Here is a 13,050-nt window from a genome sequence, read left to right on the forward strand (position 1 = left end):
TGATCATATCAATCTTGGAACTACTTCCAACACACACATCGTCACTTCACCCTTAACTAGTCTTTGTTTATTCTGCAACTCCCGTTTCGAGTTACTAATCTTAGCAACTGAACTAGTATCAAATACCGAGGGTTTGCTATAAACACTAGTAAAGTACACATCAATAACATGTATATCAAATATACTTATGTTCACTTTGCCATCCTTCTTATCCGCCAATTACTTGGGGTAGTTCCGCTTCCAGTGACCAGTCCCTTTGCAGTAGAAGCACTCAGTCTCAGGCTTAGGTCCAGACTTGGGCTTCTTCACTTGAGCAGCAACTTGCTTGTTGTTCTTTTTGAAGTTCCCCTTCTTCCCTTTGCCCTTTTCTTGAAACTTGTCAACCATCAACACTTGATGTTTTTCTTGATTTCTACCTTCATTGACTTCAGCATCACGAAGAGCTTGGGAGTCGTTTTCGTCATCCCTTGCATACTATAGTTCATCACGAAGTTCTACTAACTTGGTCATGGTGACTAGAGAATTCTGTCAATCACTATCTTATCTGGAAGATTAACTCCCACTTGATTCAAGCGATTGTAGTACTCAGACAATCTGGGCACATGCTCACTAGTTGAGCGATTCTCGTCCATCTTTTAGCTATAGAACTTGTTGGAGACTTCATATCTCTCAACTCGGGTATTTGCTTGAAATATTAACTTCAACTCCTGGAACATCTCATATGGTCCATGACATTCAAAATGTCTTTGAAGTCCCGATTCTAAGCCATTAAGCATGGTGCACTAAACTATCAAGTAGTCATCATATTGAGCTAGCCAAACGTTCATAACGTCTGCATCTGCTCCTGCAATAGGTCTGTCACCCAGCGGTGCATCAAGGACATAATTCTTCTGTGCAGCAATGAGGATAAACCTCAGATCACGGATCCAATCCGCATCATTGCTACTAACATCTTTCAACACAATTTCTCTAGGAACATATCAAAATAAACACAGGGAAGCAACAACGCGAGCTATTGATCTACAACATAATTTGCAAAATACTACCAGGACTAAGTTCATGATAAATTTAAGTTCAATTAATCATATTACTTAAGAACTCCCACTTAGATAGATATCCCTCTAATCCTCTAAGTGATCACGTGATCCAAATCAACTAAACCATAACCGATCATCACGTGAGATGGAGTAGTTTTCAATGGTGAACATCGTCATGTTGATCATATCTACTATATGATTCACGCTCGACCTTTCGGTCTCTGTGTTCCGAGGCCATATCGGCATATGCTAGGCTCGTCAAGTTTAACCTGAGTATTCTGCGTGTGCAAAACTGGCTTGCACCCGTTGTAGATGGACGTAGAGCTTATCACACCCGATCATCACGTGGTGTCTGGGCACGACGAACTTTGGCAACGGTGCATACTCAGGGAGAACACTTCTTGATAATTTAGTGAGAGATCATCTTATAATGCTACCGTCAATCAAAGCAAGATAAGATGCATAAAAGATAAACATCACATGCAATCAATATAAGTGATATGATATGGCCATCATCATCTTGTGCTTGTGATCTCCATCTCCGAAGCACCGTCATGATCACCATCATCACCGGCGCGACACCTTGATCTCCATCGTAGCATCGTTGTCGTCTCGCCAATCTTATGCTTCCACGACTATCACTACCGCTTAGCAATAAAGTAAAGCATTACATCGCGATTGCATTGCATACAATAAAGCGACAACCATATGGCTCCTGCCAGTTGCCGATAACTTGGTTACAAAACATGATCATCTCATACAATAAAATCAGCATCATGCCTTGACCATATCACATCACAACATGCCCTGCAAAAACAAGTTAGACGTCCTCTACTTTGTTGTTGCAAGTTTTACGTGGCTGCTACGGGCTTAAGCAAGAACTCATCTCACCTACGCATCAAAACCACAATGATAGTTTGTCAAATAGACTCCGTTTTAACCTTCTCAAGGACCGGGCGTAGCCACACTTGGTTCAACTAAAGTTGGAGAGACAGTCGCCCACAAGCCATCTATGTGCAAAGCACGTCGAGGGAACCGGTCTCGCGTAAGCGTACGCGTAAGGTTGGTCCGGGTCGTCTCGTCCAACAATACCACCGAACCAAAGTATGACATGCTGGTAGGCAGTATGACTTGTATCGCCCACAACTCACTTGTGTTCTACTCGTGCAAATAACATCAAACCATAAAACCTCGGCTCTGATACCACTGTTGGGGAACGTAGTAATTTCAAAAAATTTCCTACGCACACGCAAGATCATGGTGATGCATAGCAACGAGGGGGAGAGTCTGATCTACGTACCCTTGTAGATCGCAACTAAAGCGTTGACACAACGTAGAGGAAGTAGTCGTACGTCTTCTTCCCGATCCGACCGATCCAAGCACCGTTACTCCGGCACCTCCGAGTTCTTAGCACACGTTCAGCTCGATGACGATCCTCGGGCTCCGATCCAGCAAAGCGTCGAGGAAGAGTTCCGTCAGCACGACGGCGTGGTGACGATCTTGATGTTCTACTGTCGCAGGGCTTCGCCTAAGCACCGCTACAATATGACCGAGGTGGAATATGGTGGCAGGGGGCACCGCACACGGCTAAGGAACGATCTCAAGGATCAACTTGTGTGTCTAGAGGTGCCCCCTGCCACCGTATATAAAGGATCCAAGGGGAGGGGCTGGCTGGCCAAGGAGGGAGGCGCAGTTGGAGTCCTAGGGGAAAGAGAGAGAGAGGTGGCCGGCCACCTCTCCTAGTCCTAATAGGACTAGGGGAGGGGGGAGGCGCGCAGCCCTCCATGGCAGCCCCTTTCACCTTTCCACTAAGGCCCATGTAGGCCCATTTGGCTCCCGGGGGGTTCCGGTAACCCTCCCGGTATTCCGGTAAAATCCCGATTTCACCCGAAACACTTCCGGTGTCCAAACATAGGCTTCCAATATATCAATCTTTATGTCTCGACCATTTCAAGACTCCTCGTCATGTCCGTGATCACATCCGGGACTCCGAACAACCTTCGGTACATCAAAATGCATAAACTCATAATAACTGTCATCGTAACATTAAGCGTGCGGACCCTACGGTTCGAGAACAATGTAGACATGACCGAGACACGTCTCCGGTCAATAACCAATAGCGGGACCTGGATGCCCATATTGGCTCCTACATATTCTACAAAGATCTTTATCGGTCAGACTGCATAACAACATACGTTGTTCCCTTTGTCATCGGTATGTTACTTGCCCGAGATTCGATCGTCGGTATCCAATACCTAGTTCAATCTCGTTACTGGCAAGTCTCTTTACTCGTTCCGTAATACATCATCTCACAACTAACATCTTAGTTATAATGCTTGCAAGGCTTATGTGATGTGTATTACCGAGAGGGCCCAGAGATACCTCTCCGACAATCGGAGTGACAAACCCTAATCTCGAAATACGCCAACCCAACATCTACCATTGGAGACACCTGTAGTACTCCTTTATGATCACCCAGTTACGTTGTGACGTTTGGTAGTACCCAAAGTGTTCCTCCGGCAAACGGGAGTTGCATAATCTCATAGTTATAGGAACATGTATAAGTCATGAAGAAAGCAATAGCAACATACTAAACGATCGGGTGCTAAGCTAATGAAATGGGTCATGTCAATAAGATCATTCAACTAATGATGTGACCTCGTTAATCAAATAACAACTCTTTGTTCATGGTTAGGAAACATAACCATCTTTGATTAACGAGCTAGTCAAGTAGAGGCATACTAGTGACACTCTGTTTGTCTATGTATTCACACATGTATTATGTTTCCGGTTAATACAATTCTAGCATGAATAATAAACATTTATCATGATATAAGGAAATAAATAATAACTTTATTATTGCCTCTAGGGAATATTTCCTTCAAGAGGGTGTTGGGTTCGTGAGGAAAATTAATGCACATGGATCTTACCGGAAACCTGAGCAGTACCCCAAAACCACATTGGTTGCTGCAAAGGAATCCTCAGCAGATCCATCCAATCTATCTGGCTTCACTTGTGCTGATCCTATTATCATTGATGAATCATTTGATGCAAACTATAAACTATTTAAAAATCAGAATGGTGAAGTATTTGCCAGGTACATTGGTACTAACTGCAGGAATGGACCGCCTATGAAGAAGATCTGGGTTCCAAAAACGTGTCTGGAGAATCTTCCTGTGAATGTCCTCATGACACCTCACATGAAGAAGACAAACCTCAGACCAAAGGCTTCATATGGTCCAAAGGCATATGAGAGCGGTTCTTCAAACCGTCATGCTCATATGACCAAGAACTATTCTGCTTATTCTTATGAGTACTATTGCCCGCCTGCTAGACTGTTTGCCAGGGCTCCAAAGCCAAAATTCTCAGATGCTGCACTTAGACTTATTGCTTCTAAGCCACCCTTGAAGGTGTGGGTGGTTAAGAAAGCTTAACTCTCTTTTGCAGGGAAAGGTCTCCAGCAGAAAACCAAAATCTTCTTACGCTATTGCTGGGGACCTTAAAAATCTTGTGGGGCGCAAGATCAAATGCCCGAATGGCATCACTATGTATTTCGTACCTGAATCGCATGCTACTCTCCCTACTAGTCCTAATCTGGATCTAAGTTTTCATAATCCACTGGTTCGTCAAATGTTTTTGCTTCACAATACTCTTCGTGAAGCCTATCCCCCTAACTGCACTGTAGGGTACGACACCAGCGACTTCACAGTCTTCAGAATGGATTATTGACAGTGGGTGTACAAATCACATGACTGGCAAAAGAAGTCTCTTTATGGACTCAACCTTACGTCCATCTGACAAGAGCCACATCACATTTGCTGACACTGGTAAAAGTAAGGTATTGGGTCTAGGTAGAGTTGCAATCTCAAAGGATCAACACATGGATAAAGTCATGTTTGTTGAATCCCTTGGCTTCAACTCAATGTCTGTCTCAATGCTTTGCGATTTGAACATGATTGTAATCTTTGGAAAATATCGTTGCCTGGTACTAATGGAATTTGACAAGTCTCTAGTGTTTGAAGGGTATCGGAAAGATGATTTGTACGTGGTAGATTTCTCAGCAGGGCCACAGCTTGCAGTACGTCTTCTCGCAAAGGCTTCAGAATGTTGGCTTTGGCATCGGAGGCTTGGGCATGCTGGCATGAGGAACCTCCACACCCTTGCGAAGAAGAAGCATGTCATAGGCATCGAGGGCGTCAAGTTCAAGAAAGATCACTTATGCGGTGCCTGTGAAGCAGGGAAGATGACAAGGGAAAAACATCCTTCGAAGACAATCATGACCACTACTCGACCCTTCGAACTGCTTCACATGGATCTCTTTGGTCCCACTCACTACTCAACTTTTTCCACTACTGCTTTCCTCTACGGCTTCGTCATTGTTGATGATTACTCTAGATATACTTGGGTGCACATAATCCTTTACAATACTGAAGTGTAGGATGTCTTCAGACGCTTCGCAAATCGGGCTATGAACAATTATGGCGCCAAGATAAAGCACATCAGAAGTGACAATGGCACTGAATTCAAGAACACTGGCCTTGACACATATCTTGATACATTGGGCATCACTCATGAATTCTCAGCTCCGTACACACCACAGCAGAATGGCATCGTCGAACGCAAGAACAGAACACTCATTGAGATGGCCAGAACAATGTTAGATGAGTACAAGACTCCAAGAAAATTCTGGACTGAAGCCATTGACACTGCATGCCATACAATCAACCGTGTCTATCTTCACAAGCTTCTGAACAAGACATCTTATGAACTTCTAACTGGCAAGAAGCCAAATGTCAGTTACTTCAGAGTATTTGGCTCAAGATGCTGGATCAAGGACCCTCACCACACCTCAAAATTTGCTCCAAAAGCACATGAGGGCTTTATGCTTGGATATGGAAAGGATTCGCACTCCTACAGAGTCTTCAATCTCTTTCACTACAAAGTGGTTGAAACAGTGGATGTGCGGTTCGATGAGACCAATGGGTCACAAAGAGAGCAACTGCCAGATGTGCTAGATGAAGTTCCAGCCAGTGAATCAATCAAGCTAATGGGAACTGGAGAAATTATACCTTCTGAAGCTCATCCTGAAGAAGAACTTATCATCTCAGCACCTGATCCACATGAAGACAATGCTCAGCCTGAAGATATTCCTCCCCACGACAACATAGATCAGCAAGAGCAAAGTCTTCGACCCATACATCCTCATGTTGCCAATGAAGTGCAGATTGACAGAATAATTGATAGCATCAATGCACCTGGTCCACTGACTCGTTCAAGGGCAACTCAACTGGCAAATTTCTACGGACACTTCGCATTCGTTTCAATCACAGAACCCAAGAAAGTTGAAGAAGCTTTTATGGAACCTGAGTGGATTCAAGCTATGCAAGAAGAGCTTCAACAGTTTGAGCTGAACAGTGTATGGGAATTGGTTAAGCATCCTGATCCACGGAAGCATAACATAATAGGCACCAAATGGATATACCGCAACAAGCAAGATGAGCATGGTCAAGTCGTCAGAAACAAGGCTCGTCTCGTTGCTCAAGGATATACTCAAGTGGAAGGCATTGACTTCGATGAAACATTTGCTCCTGTGGCCAGACTTGAAGCCATCCGTATACTGCTGGCCTATGAAAATCATCACAACATAATTCTGTATCAAATGGATGTGAAGAGTGCCTTTCTCAATGGCAAAATTGAAGAAGAAGTGTATGTTGCACAACCACCTGGGTTTGAAGATCCAAAACATCCTGACATGGTTTACAAGCTCAATAAGGCACTATATGGCCTCAAACAAGCACCTCGGGCCTGGTATGATACACTCAAATACTTCCTGAAGAGCAAAGGCTTCATACCTGGTTCCCTAGATCCCACTCTCTTCACAAAGACATATGATGGTGAACTGTTTGTGTGCCAAATATATGTGGATGACATTATCTTCGGCTGCACCAATCAGAAGTATAGTGAGGAGTTCGGATATATGATGCAAGAGCAATATCAGATGTCTATGATGGGAGAGCTGAAATTCTTCCTCGGTCTTCAGATACGGCAACAACGCAATGGCATCTTCATATCTCAAGAGAAGTATCTCACAGATTGCCTGAAGAAGTTCGGTATGCAAGACTGCAAAGGTTTCACAACACCAATGCCAACCAAACATCATCTGGGTCCTGACGACAATGGTAAAGAGTTCGATCAAAAGGTATACCGCTCCATGATTGGTTCTTTGCTTTATTTATGTGCATCTAGGCCAGATATTATGCTTAGTGTTTGCATGTGTGCTCGATTCCAAGCGGCACCAAAGGAGTCGCATTACTTAGCTGTGAAGTGAATTCTTCGATATTTGGCTCACACCCCAACTCTAGGGTTATGGTATCCAAAGGGCTCAGAGTTTGATCTGGTTGGATTTTCGGATGCTGATTACGCTGGTGACAAGGTTGATCGGAAGTCCACATCAGGCACATGTCACTTTCTGGGCCGATCACTTGTATGTTGGTCTTCAAAGAAGCAGAACTGTGTATCTCTCTCCACTGCTGAATCTGAATACATTGCTGCTGGATCCTGCTGCGCTCAGCTTCTATGGATGAAGCAAACCCTCAAGGATTATGGCATTCATCTGAAGCAAGTGCCACTTTACTGCGACAACGAAAGCGCCATCAAGATCGCCAACAACCCAGTTCAGCACTCGAAGACAAAGCACATTGAAATTCGTCATCATTTTCTCAGAGATCATGTTGCAAAGGAAGATATTGATATCATACACGTCAACACTGAAGAGCAATTGGCAGATATCTTCACCAAGCCCTTGGATGAGAAGAGATTTTGCAAGTTATGGTGTGAGCTAAATATCTTGGAATCCTCAAATATCCTGTGATCAGGCACACATCCTAACACTTATGCATGTTGATGACTTAGATGTGCAACACACGAAGTAACGTATATCTTCAATCAATGAAGACATACATTCTAAGTGTGAATACATTAACATGGAATTTGACTTCGGAGCGCCACGATAATTGTGCGCCATGTCTGGGTCTAATACTTCCTATACGGTGGGTAACGCCACCACGAAATTTTCTGCTTGAAGTGTTTCACTCATGGCGTTACAGTTGCTATGTCTTCACATTTGGTTTGGCTTCAATCTCAACATGTCTTCATGATTATCTTCACTATGTTGATTATATATATGTACTGGTGTTCTGTCCTCTACAGCATTCACTTATAGCTATGTCTTCTTGTTTGAATCTTTTGAACTAAGTGAATGTGATCGGACCCTAACCTCTCCATGCTTCCTACCTCAAACTCTATCTCTCCAAGTCATATGCATTCTATTGAAACTGTCGAATGTCTTCACTGCATCCTTGTCAGCTGAAGATACAGAGACAAACTTTGAAACCGTTTTCCATCAAAAAGAAATCCGGAGAAGTAGGAACGACACCCGACAAACAAGGCGTGCGTGGGATGTGGAACTGCCCCCACAATACCGCATGATGGCCACGTGCTGATCAGATGCGAATCGCCAGGGGCACCTGAGTAATAGCGCAGTGCCGCCCCTATCCCTATAAATACACGATTCACTGCGGTCATTATCTCTTCTTCCACCCTCGCACGAACCCTAGCGCCACCGCTAGCTCTCAACGACGCCGGCGACGAAGTGCTTCACTGCCGCAACCTCTCCGACGCCGTTTTCACGCCGACTGCGGACATCGGTCTCTCCGCCGTTGCCGTAGGTGTCTTCCGTCGCCAAGTTAGGGCACGGAGGATCGAACTGCCCGGCCTCAACTCCCACTTCGTCTAGCAGTTCCAAGTGTGGTAAATAAAACCTCTTTTCACAGCCTCTTTTGATCCTATAGTTCTGTCACTTTCTGCCATAAGAAGTTTCTATTCACACAAGTTATATCTCTCTCAATCTGCATCTCATAACTTGCCTAGTATATTCACTTGTGCGTCATGAAGTAGTTAGATTCCTCACTTGTACTGATCTATGGGTTCGTACAAATCTGGAACCAACTTCTTTTCTATAAAGTGAATGTCTTCGCATGATGAGGTCAATATCTTCTAAACTGATTTATCTTCAAAATCTTCTGAGAATGCATATGACCTCTTCCCCTTCCCTCACACCTTAATGCTGTCACAGGTACATGTCCGTGGGAGAATCTTTTGGTTCTCATAGTCTGCATTCATTTGCAGAGTTCTTACAGCGTCACATCAATTCTCCTAAAGCGAGTTCTTGTTGGTCAAGCAAAAGGAAGCCTTTGAAGACTTTGAACATCTTGAAGCCTTCCAAGTTAAGCTTCATGGCAGCAGAAAAACCAGCAAGGAAGGGGGGCAGACAGAGACGTGGTGAAACGTCTAAAGATCTGCCTGATGACTTGGCAGAAATGTACAAAACTGATCCTGAAGAGAGCTATGGTCAGCGCAAGACACGAATCCAATGGATTCGAAGATATTGGGCAGAGTAGTGGTTCCAATACCGCTTCGTCACTAAGGAATATGCAGAAAAGTGCGCCATCAAGAGACCATGGGGAGACGTATTGTACAAAAATCTCGTACCCCGGTCCAGAGACGAAGCCATTGCTCAAGGCTTCTTTCCATGCATGGTCAGAGGACCACAGCCAGCTGAAGCACATCCGTCATCACTTCTCTGGTGTCGAGATGACACTCTGTTCAAGCGCAACTTCCAATTTGCTCAGAACTCTGCGAAGCAAAACAAGAAGGAGTTGGGGTTGGACTTCAACCCTGGTCCCTCTAAACCAAGGGCGGATGGCACACGCGACGCAAATCCCAATATCATCGGGCCGTATGCCAATCTCGAAGGCCTCATCACTCGCATTCTAGTCCAAGGGACTGCCGTGAACGACCCTCCAACAGACACTGAGTCTGATGACGCTCCTGCTGCACCGAAGCTGGAGCAGACGAAGAAGCCAAAAGTTTCAAAGCCAGCCGCTTCTCCCAAAATCTCCAGAGCGAAGCCATTGGCAACTGCACCTCCTGAAGCAAGTGTGCAGTCTGAAGACTTATAACGTGTCTCCAAGCCCCAAGAAGCCAAGAAGCCTCAGCCACACACAGGCAAAGAGCTCACAGCTGCTGCCATGCTGCGCAGCGAGACCATTGATCTGTCCAGTGACGAAGATCTTGGCGATGACGCTCTTGAGCAGCTCATCAAGAGCAAGGAGGAGGCTGAAATCTTCAACAATCTACCTCTGTTTGATGCAGCAATCATACACAACTTCATTGATGAGTGGTTTGATACACCCAATATCAGCTTCGATGATCTGCAGCTGCCCATTGGCCTCAGCGTCGCCTTCCAAGGCGCTATTGCTTCAGAACTTGCAATTGCCCAGCGCATTGTTGAACTGAAGTAGAAGATTGATTTTGAAAAGGCTCAGTTCAAGCAGAATATGGCCAAGCTCAGCGTCCAAGAAGTCAAGGACTTCAAGGTCATGTTGCACGAGTTGAAGGAAAACTTTTTGAAGAAACGTGCAGAAGCTCAGGGTTCGCGGGAGCGAGTGAAGACTTTGGCTGATCGCTGTGTGCAGGCCTACAATGAGGCCGAGAAGCGCAAGGCACTTGGGCGTCCCGGCATCGACCCCGGGATGGCCGCGAAGAAAAAGAAGAAGCCCGCTGTGGCTGAACAAGAGACACCAAGGCAAGAAGCTGTTTCGATTGTCTTCCCCACTGCTAAGACTGGCTCGAAGCCAAAGCACCGGTCAACCGCTTCAGAGCTCAAGAAGACACGGACAGCCGAAGCTGAAGCAAGGAAGAGGAAACACCCTGAAGCCTCTCCTTCTGACCCCACCATCAAGAAGCGCAAGACCAAGAAATCTCGGGCTGCTCCCACAGAGCCCTTGATAGTTGAACCCCTCTCCGTCCGCTATCCTGACGAAGATCGTCAGTTGACAGTGCATGAGCCTGCTTTCACAGAGGCTCCGCACGCTGAAGACATTCCAACAGCCGACCCCAACGCTGCTGAAGACATTGGTCTCCAAGACAATGTACAAGGTGATGCAGCCCTTCCTCAGCTTGAGACAAGCGAAATGATCAGCATTGGTCATCCATTGACACCAATCACACAAGATGCATCGTGGGCAGATCGCCCACAGGAGGAAGAGAATGAGCCCCAGCCCACTGCAACTCCACCGGCGTCGCCTACATTCCGTAGGCTTCGCAAAGGGCCAAGGGCGCAGGCTGCTGACGACATTCCGGCCGCATCAGCCGAAGAACATGAAGAAGAACCTCAAGCTCCATCTCCCCCGCACCAACAAGAAGCAGTCTTCAAGGAGAACGTACCTGAATCCATCCCTCTCACCACACGTGTTGAGGCTGAAAACCTTGAGGCTGCCACCACCAACACTGAAGCTACTGCATCTGAACCTTTTGTGCCTGAGTCTGCTGCCGGTCCACAGTTCAACTATCATGTTGCGCACAGGCCCCAGGTCCAGAAGCCGATCCCACGACTGCCAAGGTTCCCAGGTCCTGCATCAACTCCTGGCTCCTTTAATGTCAATAGCTTCAGGGCAGATAACACGTTCTTCAATAGCTCCAAGAACCCTTATTCAAGGGAACGGATTGTATCAGATAGGTTCTGGAGCTACCCACAACGCAGCTACTATTCATGCATCCTATACAACCAAGGCCGTATCTTTCATCACCAGCGCCTTGAGGTTGAAGCTGTTGTTGGTCTGCCTGGTCTGAAAGAAGCACTGGATTGCTTCAAGCAAGTGGGTCTGCTGCCGTTTATCACCGATGAAGAGCACTGGAATGAAGAGCTTCTGCTCCAGTTCTATGCCACACTACATATCAAAGGCTACAACAGAGATCCGAAGACTTGGGTCCTGGAGTGGATGACCGGCAATGTCCATCATGAAGCCAATGCATTCGATATCATTGAGCTTACTGGCCTACCCACTCCTGGCGAACTCTTCGAAGAAGGCTGCCAACTCCATGCTGAAGCAATTGAGAGCATATTCCAGCGACCTGAGCCAAATATGAGTCAGATGCTCTCAATGATGAAGCCATTGCCTCTTGATGCACCTTATCCAACTGAGTTCTTCGTTGAAGACTTAGAGTACCTGCCCAGAACTATATATCACATCGTCAGGCGGACTCTATGGCCCATTAAGGGGCACTCTCCATATGCCAAGGTTGAAGGTGCCATGAAGACTCTCATCTTCTGTATCCTGCATGGCAAATGCTTCAACGCACAGGATCTCTTTATACGCCAACTTGCAGCGTCTGGCTCAGATCTCTTTGGTTTGAAGATTTATGCTCCTTGGGTTATGAGGCTGATCAAGCTTCACTCTACTATCTCCTATCAGCCCTCAGCCCGCAACCATAGGATCTTCTTATCCGATGTGGACACCTCTGCTGAAGCAATATATCCTGAGCCTGCCAAGCAACCATTAAGTCTTTAGAATGCAGAACACCAGAGCTTCACTCAGAATGATAAAGGTGTTGAAGCCATCTCAAGAGTGTATCCAATGGCTGGCACCACACGTGCCCCTGCATCAACTGAAGCCACTGACAGCACAGCTGCCAGAGACCCAAGAAACGCGCTCGTACACTCAATGACCGAGAACTTCTTGTGGCTCTTCACCAAAAGCAAGATAGGCATCACGACTGGCTCAAAAGGCAGATGAGAAGTATCATGCAAGACGTCAATCGCATCAGAAATTTGGCCACCAAGAATGCATTCGTCGCACATGAAACCTGTCGCCGCACTTGGAAAGGCCTCACCATGATGTGCACTGAAGCTGAACTTCAAGAGGATGGCTTCAGAGAGAGATTCCAGTTTGACTCCACACCCCCCAGAAGAGCTGTGCTGCGCGGAACTCCGCCCCTTGAAGATTCAGAGTTCTCTTCCTCTGCTGCCACCGTGACTGGAAAAATCATTGAGGAAGAAGACGGCGCTACATCACCACCACCTTATTCAGCGCGCGTCGACCCTGCACCAAGCTCTTCAGGACCACCAAACGCCTCCACCGACCCTGCTGCGCCTGGGAACGCGTAGAAAACT

This window comes from Triticum urartu, chromosome 2A (assembly GCF_056163025.1).
Source record: "Triticum urartu cultivar PI428250 chromosome 2A, HENAU_Tu73, whole genome shotgun sequence".
Classification (NCBI taxonomy): Eukaryota; Viridiplantae; Streptophyta; class Magnoliopsida; order Poales; family Poaceae; genus Triticum; species Triticum urartu.